The sequence below is a fragment of the Numenius arquata genome, chromosome 11 (genome assembly GCF_964106895.1).
Source record: "Numenius arquata chromosome 11, bNumArq3.hap1.1, whole genome shotgun sequence".
In the NCBI taxonomy this organism is placed as follows: Eukaryota; Metazoa; Chordata; class Aves; order Charadriiformes; family Scolopacidae; genus Numenius; species Numenius arquata.
The window spans coordinates 33,261,865-33,272,889 of NC_133586.1; positions in this window are offsets into that span (position 1 = coordinate 33,261,865).

The window sequence follows — 11,025 nt, forward strand, 5'->3', positions numbered from 1 at the left end:
GAAGTGATGGGATTATTAAGTGGATGGTATTCACTTGAATATACTTGCAGTGTAGCTCAACTATTTAATGTTTGGATAGTTATAGCACCCCTCTGCGGCAGGGAAGTGCTATTGTGTTCTTACAAATGGGAACAAAGAAAGTAAAAGTTCCTTGCTGAAGGTCAGAGAAGTCTTTTACAGTAAGATATTATATCTCTAATTAGAGATTAAGGCTCACATTGTAACCACTAGCCTTCTCTAACTGGGTTGTTCCAGTGTGGTAATTATTGCCTGTTTAAAGGGATCTTGAATGACACCTGAGTGGAACAAATTATATGGAAGTTATATTCATTATTTAGTAATTAAAAACTGTAGCAGTCCAGTCAGTTGGTCCGATCCCTAAAGGGCGTACTCTGCAGTAAGTAATCTTTCAAAAGTTCTCCATGGTATTTTCATACCCACGTGTATGAACTGAGAACAATCTCACCTTTTTCATTAGTAGGGCATGTAGTAGGGTAGGCAGAGATAAGAGGGGCTGTAAAGATTTCATAATGTTACCTGATTTAATGATCTCCTACAGCTAAAAAAAGGCAGAGGAGAAATGGGGGGAAAAGTACCTCTGAATCATTTCTCAGTTATTACTTAGCGACTTCTGAATCAGGGTGGTATTTATCAAGTGCTGCTGGTGCTCCCTTTCCTCAGTCATCTTTTCTGGTGCTGGCTGCTATTGAATACAAAAAGTATTTAATGGTTTTCCTCCTTTCTCTCACTCATTTCCTGGCTGCTGGTGCCACAAGACTCCTGGATCTGATGCTCAGTTTTTCTCTATCTCCCAACATCTGACACTCAGGTTTCTTTCTTCTGTTTTTTCCTTTTTTTTTTCTTTTCACTAATATTTCCATGTGTCAGTAAAGTCCAGTGCAGCTAACAGAAGAAGGAGATTCCTTCCTTTCATCAAAGATAATGTGGATATAAGCCCTCATGGCTGGGTTATCTCACAGTTTACAGTAACAAGCCACCCCGTCTGATGAAGAAGTGATGTCTGTATTCTGTCTGCAGCATGTATAATTGCAGCAACCGACTTTGGTTGGTCAGTGCCATAGGTGGACAGAAGTAAACATCTTCCAGCAATATGGGGTGAAATACTTCCTTTCCTGAGGAAAGCAGCACTAGAAAATGGGTTCTGTTGAGTAAGTATTTAAAATGTAAATGAATAAGCCATTTAACTGAGAACTTGGTTCCTTCTCAAACTCTGTCAGAAGTTCTTGTCTTTTAATTGCTTTCTGCATCTCCAGCCTGATGTCCCACATGCGTTAGCTGGAAGCCTAGCAGAGTTATATCGATGGCCAATGGACTAAGCAGACACTGTCCACTTTGGTTTAGCTGCTCTGTGGACAGCTTGTGTCAAAGATGGGATGTGATGTCACCACCCTGTGGCCATAAGAACCAGCTGCCACAGTCTTTGGGCCAAGAAAAGATGAGAGGGAAGTGAAAGCAGGTAAAAAAAGTTGAAATGAAAGTCAGATGAGGGTAATTGGCTGCATTACTGCAGATTAACTGTCCTAGAAGAGAGCAGCTTATAGGCAGCTTCACCATCACGCCTTAAGCTGTCCCTTATCCTGGAAGAATCCTAAATGTTTGGAATTGAATGGTTAGTATTTATTAGGCTTTAAAGATCTGTTATACTTGTCATCCAACAAGAACTTGTTGGAAGTGTGAGGCTGAATAGAATTCTCTGCTGATACGTCTGTGGTTTGTGAGTAAGATTCTCCTGCAGATGGTTTAATTCATACAAATAGCTTAAAATGAATAAAAATGATTTAATAACTTCCTAACTGACCTATGCAATTTTTCTACTCCTGTGCTGTGACCTAAGGCATCCCAGCCCTACAGTGATGGTAACTTTGAGCAGCTCACCCAGGGAACAAAACTTAGCCTGCTGTCATGTAGGTACCTCATGATAGCCATGGAGGGGGCATCTAGGAATGGATGCTATTTATAAGCATATGGCCACACATATGCATTTTTTAATTTGATGCTACTTGTGTTAAACACAATATAAAAGAGAGTTCCACTGGATAAAATAAAAACTGTCTATTTGTGAGAAGTAGCAGCGCAGTATCAATAGAGAAAGCAGGTAAATGGAAGAATAGGGACGAAGGCAGAGCCAAGGGGACTGCTCAGCTCCCCACGCTGCCTTAGCACGACTGCACTTTAATTCTGCTTTGCAGTGACCTCTAGGGACAAAAGAGCAGATCAGTCTCTGATGAGAGCATTAACAGGGAGAGCAATAGCATGTTTTGAATGGAAACTATTCACCGAGCTGAAGTTGCCATTTCTCACCAGGCTCCCCTAGCCTCTCCAGTGAAAAAGGCAAGGGTTTATTTGTGAAAGTGGATCAAGATTTATAGTCTGGGTGGGCACTTCAGACAAATATTTCTTCTATTGGCAGCCACATTGAACTGATGCAGCATGAGAGAAGGCAGTAACTGATGAGTCTCAGGATGGAGATTTGTTCACCTGATTGAGAACAATCTTGATAATTTTTCTAAAAAGTTATGTCATGGTCTGAAACTGCCCAGAGCTCCGAATGGATTGGATTCCCAAGGGTCATGGGGCTGTTTCCCTCCTAGGACTTTTGGCCAGGGTTAGGAGCAAGGCAGAATAGCCAGCTTATAAATACACTCTTCGTCCCAGAGTTTGTGACAGCTGCCATGTCATTCTTAGACTTTCATTTCTTATCCAAGCAGGAGGAACCAAAGCCTCTGCTGGAGAATCATGAAAGAGCCATGGCATATTTCAAGATCTGCATAACTAGAATTGTAGTCATGTTGAGTGGTTCATGCTTAGTTTGTGAACAAACACTCTAGAATGTTCTTGCTGAGAGGTTGCATGTGGAGAGGCAAATCACAGCTGCAATATTTCATCTGGCTTTCTTTTATAATCACAATGTGCAAAATTCATGATATCAATATATGTCATAGCAAGGATCATAAGAAATCAGAGAACTCAGTAGTTATGAGATAGTTCACCAAATTTATTCAGCAGCATTCACTGTGTACAAGTTTTATCACGTACATAGCTGAGCTATTCTCAGGATACCTCTGTATGTGACAGGTTGTGTTTATATGAATAAATTACTTTGGAAAAAAAGACCCAACCCAATAAAATAAGTGAGCTACATGGACAAAAAAACGTTCTTTGTAAAATCAGTTCCATATCTTTTGGGCTAGATGCCTATTACAGACATACATAGACAGACCCCAGGAAGAAATTACAGGTAGCAATTGCAGAACCTCATAAATAAGCAAAGACACGTTGTGTAGTTCTACTTTTTGAGTGAACTTTTGGAGAAGGGAGCCAGCTCACAGGGAAGATTCAGTCTTCCACCAGTATCATTAAACTAAAGAAGCATGAATGAAGCCCAGGGATGTAGCGGACAGAAAGCCATGCAAAAAAGGACTAGAAGGGTGCAAGTGACAAAACCAGGAGGATATGCTGGGATAAGTTTGAAGGGAGCAGTTTCTCAAGGCCAAATATCTTCAGTCTGTGCTTTTGTTATTGTCCTGAGTAGTTCCAATCTTCTGCATTTACTGAGTATCACTGTCTTCTTAAAAAACACGTTTTGACATCAGTGGTGAGGAAATTCAGTATTTCCTGTTGCAGCAGCATTTAAGAATTCAAGTGTGTGCATAATCCCAAAGCAAATAACCACTGAGGTCTCTTATTCTGAGCTACTTGTGCAACTTTTTAAGATAACTGATTCCCTCTTTGACAGCCAAACTGCAGGGTTCTGGATACAAATCACTATCAGTATTTTTTTTTCCCCAGTGGTGGGACCAGAGGATAAAGCAACTGATGGCCTGATATCCTTCTCTCTCACTTGCAGCTATCTGGAGGAGGTCACAGGGCCAGCCTTGATCCACTGCCAATAAAACTGTAAATCTCTTTGAGACTCACCCTCCTTTGTGATTTCTGATACAGCCCGAGTTAGTCTTGATAAAAATATGATGAAAACAACCTTTTTTTATAGGATTCTGATAAGTTCCTCTTCCAGATCCAGCTGAAACCAAGAAATTTCAGTTTTGCTTTGAGAAAACTGCAGTGTTAGCCAAGCCTCAGCAGATTTGAGGTTTAGGCAAAAAGATTTTTCTATCTTCTCGCATTATGCAAACCAGTTTGGCTTAACGCATGTGCATGGGGATGTTTCATGGAGGAGATCCATGGCCCTTTCCAGCAAAACAGTGATATCCACTGCAACAGGGGCTTTTGAACTAAAAGATCTTGCCTCCCGAGGATTAAGGAGATCATCTGCTGCAGTTGTTAGTGCCTACCATGGATCCTGGCATTTTTTCTTCTAAGGCAGGAATTTGCCATCATTGAAACATTTTGCTACCACTGGAGGCTGTTTCCTAAGAGGTTTCCCAAATCTCTACTTCGCTCCAGGCAGTCAAATGTCTGGTGCTTCTATTGCTCTTGCAGTCTCATTAGTGGAAGGTTTGCAGTAACACAGCTGGGAGGCTGTGTACCGGTGACCTGTTCTCCTGTCACTTCACCGCACAATGCTCTTTGGCTAAATTCAGACCCAAAAATTTGTTCTCCATTATTTTCCTTAAGAGCGCCCCAGAGATTTCTCTATGACAGTGAAACAGCGGAGTCAGTATTTAAAATCAGTTGCTTCCTTTGGTTAATACTAACTTGCCAAGAGACAGAAACCAGAATGTGATTATCCACCCAGTGTTTTCAAACCTATCTCTGAGCCAGGTGAAATGGGAACAGGACATGAAAAGGTGCTTCCCTCACCTCCTGGGGCTCAGTGCTTGCTGGAGGAAGAAGCCATTCAGCAGAAGAGGATCAGAGACATAAAGTGATTTTTCCATTATGGGGTTTCTGCAGGATTTCTTCATGGAAGGTAGTGCTCTCTCTTGCATTGCTGCTCCCTGCTTTCCCCTCAAGGCTGCAGGCCTGGGGTAATACGCAGACACAGTAAGAAAAGAAAGGGTAATGATGCAACGATGCTGTCATGGGGAACCCATTCCCTTATGTTTCCTGAAGGCCAGGTACTCAGGATCCAAATTTTCTGTAGTCTCATATGTACTGAGGGACAGGACTGCCTCATGCAGCATCATCTGGACTGATGGTCACTGTGATGTGTTCCTTCTGTGCGTTGTACACAACCACTGAAACCAACACTGGCCCAGCTATGGACAGTCATCTCTGTACAAACCTGGGTATGCATCTTTGAAAAAAGAAACTAGGTCTTTCTTTCTTTTTCTGATCAGAGTGCAACAATTTGGTATGAAAACATTCCAAAAAGGAAGTCTCTTGTTTTTTCACTGAGATTTGGGTAATTCGTCTATCATGTATGGTAGGAAGCGGCAGTGGGATGCTCGATGCTTTCTTTGTGCAAAGGCTGTGCGAGAACCTTCAGTGAGGTTGTTCAAACTAAAACTATTCTTACGCTTGAAGCATGTAAACCAGAAATGTTTTTCAGTTGCAGTGGTTTTGCCATTCTAAGATTATATTCAATGATAACTTTTGTCCAACTCTTCTGGTGCAAGGGTAAAGGATGGTGTCTGCAGATCTGTTAAAAAAAGGCATTTCTCTAATCCTGATAATTTCTGGTTATCTGCTAACGTATAATAATTTTCTTGTCTGGCTGCCAGTTTAGACTTGGGGGCTTGAACTTTCCTTTGAATTGGTTACATTTCTTGCTTTATTTTCTGTTCCAAAATTTCAGAATGTCTTAATTTTGTTCTCTTCTGATCCTGTGTAGATTTATGATTTAACTATGAAGCTGGACTCAGTACAGAGATTTGTAACCGGTTTAAATATCCTCAAAGTTTGGATGTGATCAGGTGATTTTGCTCCATGTCTTAGGTTCCTTGTTATTTGTATCTAATTGTTTTTTTCCTATTTAGATGCACTCAGATAAAACTTTTCTGATTCATACAGGCTGCTGTCTCCATCTGAGTTGTCACTGTTTAGGGACAATAGATATTGCTGTCAGCCACATGGTGACATGTTTTTCCATCTTTCTGTGACTTTTTTTTTATGTATGGCATTTTATTTTTGCTGGGGAAGGGCTGTTTTAATTTTGTGTAGAATCAGTTTAGCCTATTGGTTTTTTCCAACGCAACTTTTTGCCTGAATCTTACATGTTCTTTCAGTTCACAGATTTCTTTGCTTGAAGATGTCTATTCATATGTGAAAATTGCAGCCTTCAGAGCCATCTAACACTGGAGGTAAAATGAAAGCAGGAGACTATAAAATGTCACTGAACTATTGATTGTTATTTGGTTCATATACAGGAAAAGAAAACAGCCTGGTGAAGATGAACCTAGGAAATGGAATTTTGTCTTTCCACACTGAACAATCAGGTCAGTCTTTATTCCACACTGTCAGTGCCAGTTAATTCAATAGTAATTGTTTCCGCTGTGGTAGCAGAAAAACTACTTGGGACAAGGGATGTTTCTTTGCAAATACAGGGGATATTTTGGCTGTGGTTTATGACTGAGCTCGTAGATGAGACTTGAACACAGTCGTAATAAATACTTAATGATGAAAATTATAATTACTACTTCTATAGAGGCATTACTCAGCTGTGCCTGGCTTGACTCTTGGCAACAGAGTCAGCCCATAAGCTAATCTGAAGGCAGGCAGATAATTTCTTATAGAAGAAATGGCTTAATCCTGTAACACCAAGGCTTAAGTAAAGTTGATATGAGGAAAAGTCATAAATTGTCATTCTGATAAAGCTACGGTTCAAGTCTCATTATTACAGGTTGTATTACAAGATGGCAAATAAATCTAGCTAGTCTGGAGAAAAAGAGACTGTTCCAGATGTGTTTTCATCTTTTATTAGTGGCATAGGCATTGCTACAAAACAGCAAGGCACCCAAAGAGACCAAGTAAAAAGAAGATTTTCAATACCACCATAGGTTTTTGGACCACAAGGCCAGTGGGCTGTTTCATTTTTTTCAGGAAGTGGCCATCTAAGCCACTGGAACATACATCAAATGGCTTATTTCAGTTGTACCCTTCTTGTGATGCAGCAGAAAAACCTGACACTGGGGCTTTGTTTGTGCTGTTTTTCTCTTTAACATCCCCTTTTTCTAATCACTGGGTCTCACGCAGGTGGCTTTTTGATCAGAGTGGCCTGTGTCTGTCTTGTGAAATCCCTTCCAATGGCAGCAGTGTTATTTATGGCTGGGGGCCGCTGGCAGAGGGGTGGGAGCCTGAGGCCTGGCCTGGGCATCTGGCAGGACTGGATGCACCCTGCAGAGGACGTATCCTGCCACAGCCCTTCCAGGTAGGACCTCTGCTTTGAGGGTGCAAAAAACATTGAGCTGTTCTCTCTGCTTATCCTGCAAGTGGCCAGGGTGTAGGAGAAACCTGGTACAAAGAGCATCAGGGGACTGGATGAAGAAGTTCTCTGAGCCTGGAGGTGACCTAGTGGTTTAAATGTCCCTGCTTTCTCTCCCATCCTCTCATCCATGTATGTGTCCCCTTATTGCTTTTGGAAATATAGTAGTTGTTTCTCTTAGTTGTACTTAACGTCAAATATTTCACAGGGTTGTCTAGCCCTCAGCAAAGAGTGCTATAAAGACAAAAAGAAAAAGCAAGCCAAGGACATGTAGTAGGTTTCCTGGGGAGCGGGTGAGAAAAGACGGACTGTGTGTAGTGGCAGAGCTCCAGAAGCAGCATAAGGTATTCAGCCCTCCCTAACTACAGCTGGAGATCACTAATAGCTCTGACATCTACAATGTGTGGCAAGTGATGTGAAGCTTTTCCTTTTGGAAGCGCCTGAGAGAACTAAATCTCCATTCAGCATTTATTTGTCTCTATTAGGTCCATGCAGACTTCCTATCCTGTCAGGCGCTCAGTCTACCAGCGCAGATACCGGCTGTACCTTGTTGCTGAAAGCAGACTTTCTTTCATCTGGACTCAGTTCAGCTCCTTCTCCTCATGTTCAAATGATTTTGTATTGAAAGCAGCTTTCCTGACAGTAATAGCTGTAAATGCAACCATTATCAGCTCTAGGCAAAAAGTCCTTGAGAATTTGATATAAACCTTCCTTCTGAAAGCTTTTTCTACACAAATACACGGGCTTTTGCCAAAATATCTCTTGGCTTTGCATTAGCAAACTCAGGGTTACACAAGATATGAAACTGTCTCCTCATTTTCCCTCATTCCAAGTAACTACTTCATTTCATCGGCTATATAAATGCTTGTCTCTACAAAAAATGTCTGTATGGATCCTTCCAGAAATGTACATTTTTGTTCAACACTAAATATATTACTTGTTCGTTACCATTACTATAAAGTATTTACAATTAACAGTATTGACAGCCTTTTTGAAACCCCACAGAATTTTACTGAAAATACTTGAAACCTCATTTACTGATCATATCTGTTCAAACAGGGTCTGCACAGCTTACAAGTTATTGATCAATGTTGAAGTTCATACAATTTTACAAGTCATCTGGAGTTTTGAAATCGTGTTTTTTCAGCTTCCAAAAACTAAGCTACATTCCAAAGAGTGAGATTAATCTGAGTTTCAAATGAAGTCTTATATTTCTGTACTAGCCCATTGACAATTTTCATCTCAACCATCAATACAGCAGGGAGGCTTGGAAATTTGGAAGGAATGCTGTCAGCTCTTAGACTGGAGAGAGGAAGATGACCCAGTGGTAGGGATGTTCACTTGGAATAGGATATTGCAGGGTGTGGTGGAAAATATATAAAATTAGTGGGTATAACAGCTACACTGGCTGACACCACCTTGACCTCAGTCTTTAAGACTCAGGTCACATCTGGGTTGTGTGGGAAATAAGTTGGGAGAAGGAGCTTTGGCGGAGCTCAACTCCACCATGACCAGACCTTTGCTGGCAAAGGAGACTTCCCTGCAGTGAAACTGGCAGCATTAGAGCACCATCCCTCCTGATGTCCCTCGAGCTCATCCAAGAGCTCTTTGAACAAGCAGAGCTTCTACCACTGCTAACAATAGCAAGGAGATATCTAATTACTTCCCAAATTAGAAAAGAAGAATCCTATTGCCTTTGACCTTTTAAAGTAATTTTTTCCATGCATTGTTTTTCTTCTAAAATAGTTGCTCTCAAAGCATTCACTTATCCTAAATTGAAAGTGTAGGGTATCTTTGAAGACAGGAGACAATGATGATGGTGTTTTTCATAGGCTGATAAGAAGAAAGTTATGGAGTAGTACACAGAAACAGTTATGGAGATTAAAAATAAACAGCCCTTTTCTCATCATATTCAGTGAAGCCACCTCCCCCTTGAAAACTTTTTGAACTAAGAAGTGACAAAACACATTGATAGTGCCACAGTGCTGCAAATGCTAAGTCTACTTCTAAAAATGAAGTTATTTTTAGGGCTATGTCTTGAAAGTGTGAAAGGTCAGTGTACTATTCAAGGATTGCAATTACTACAAATGGCTTTGTAAGGTTCATGATTGGATTAAAAAAGATCAAAGTCTCATCTGAGCAAGAGAAGGAATTACTTTTCAGTAAGTCAGCCTTCCCTTTTGAAGATACACTCCACGTTAATGGACCCAGTGAATGTCTTTTCACAGACTTATTTCTGCAACTTCAAAAGTCTTATTACCAGCCCAAAGGACCTTTCACATGCTAGATTTACTAAATGCAAGTTTTGAATTCTTTTCAGTGATGTAAAGGAAATATTTAAAATTAGAACAGCAGGAGAATCATTAACTCAATTTCAAACATTTCTGGTAAAAAAAAAAGGGTTAATAATGTTCCACTGAATCTACTCCCCCCCTTCTTTCTTCTTTAAGTGAACCACAGGTTTTCCTCCCTTGGCACCAAATCTGCGAGCTCAGCTTGGTTTTATCTCTAAGGAATTTAATGCAAGGGCAGTGGCTGTCTTTGAGAGTACATCAGAGTAATTCTCTGTTATCCTTGCACCTATAGACCAGGCGAATCTCAGAGTGGAGAGTTTGCTGGCTCACCCTGGGGAAGAGAGGGATGTGGCTCATGGTTGCTCACAATCACCACCAAGAGAGGGACTTTCTCAACTCCACCACAGACAAGCTATGCATGACTCTTCTGGGAAGAGAAGATCACTCCTTAGAGCAGTAACTCAGCAACAATGGGTGAGTCTGTCCTTCCTTTCTCAGAGGCAGAGAAACTATGTGATGAAGGAGTAAAAACAGAAGCAAGATCTTCGTCCATCTACAGTCTGTAGACCACCAACCACCTGAAAGACAGCAAAAGGTGGCAACTCCAGCTCATGCTGGTCTCCAGGGACAGGTGGGACCTGGCTTGTATCATCAGTATCTTCAGAGAAAATGTTGGAAGTAACAGTAAAATTGTTATTATTGATGTTCTGAAGCACGTAATTATCATTTCCTTTCCCAGTTGCCAACTCATAGTGAAATACATGGTGGCCTTTTGTTGCTTTTTACTTTTTCAGAAAGGATGGGTGGTCTTTTGGGTAAGAAGTCTAGGAGTGTTATTCTGGCACACACTAAGGAAATTATGTTCTTTGGTTACTGAACTTGCACTTAGATATTCTCCTGGAAAGGATCACTTTATAATTAATTGGCTACTAGTTGTTGCAACTGAAGTGGATTCTCCTAGCCTTTGAAAACCTGCAAGTGTCTATAAAATTTGTCCTAGCTGAAATTGGAATGAAGTGTGAAAAAAAAATGCAATGGCCAAATAAAATCCAAAAATATTATGTTATTTTGGAATGTTAGAAAGCCTTTATCTTCCAATGACTCTCCTTAATTTTCACTATTCCTACTAGCCTAGGTATAGGAGGTTTTTTGCATGTAAAATTTTTGCAGGTAAAAATTTCTCACCTTTAGCATTTTAAAATGTTTTTATTTTTTCTAAATCAAAATATTAGTCTCGGGTGGGTTTTTTTTTGTTTAATGTTTTGGTTTTGAAAAAATAATCTTTTCTGATGAAACAATTTCCACTGAGAAATTCCCAGGTTTAACTGGAGCTAGTTAGTGGATAGTAAGGGTTCATCACGAACCTCTCAGCTTTCTCCAAGCCAA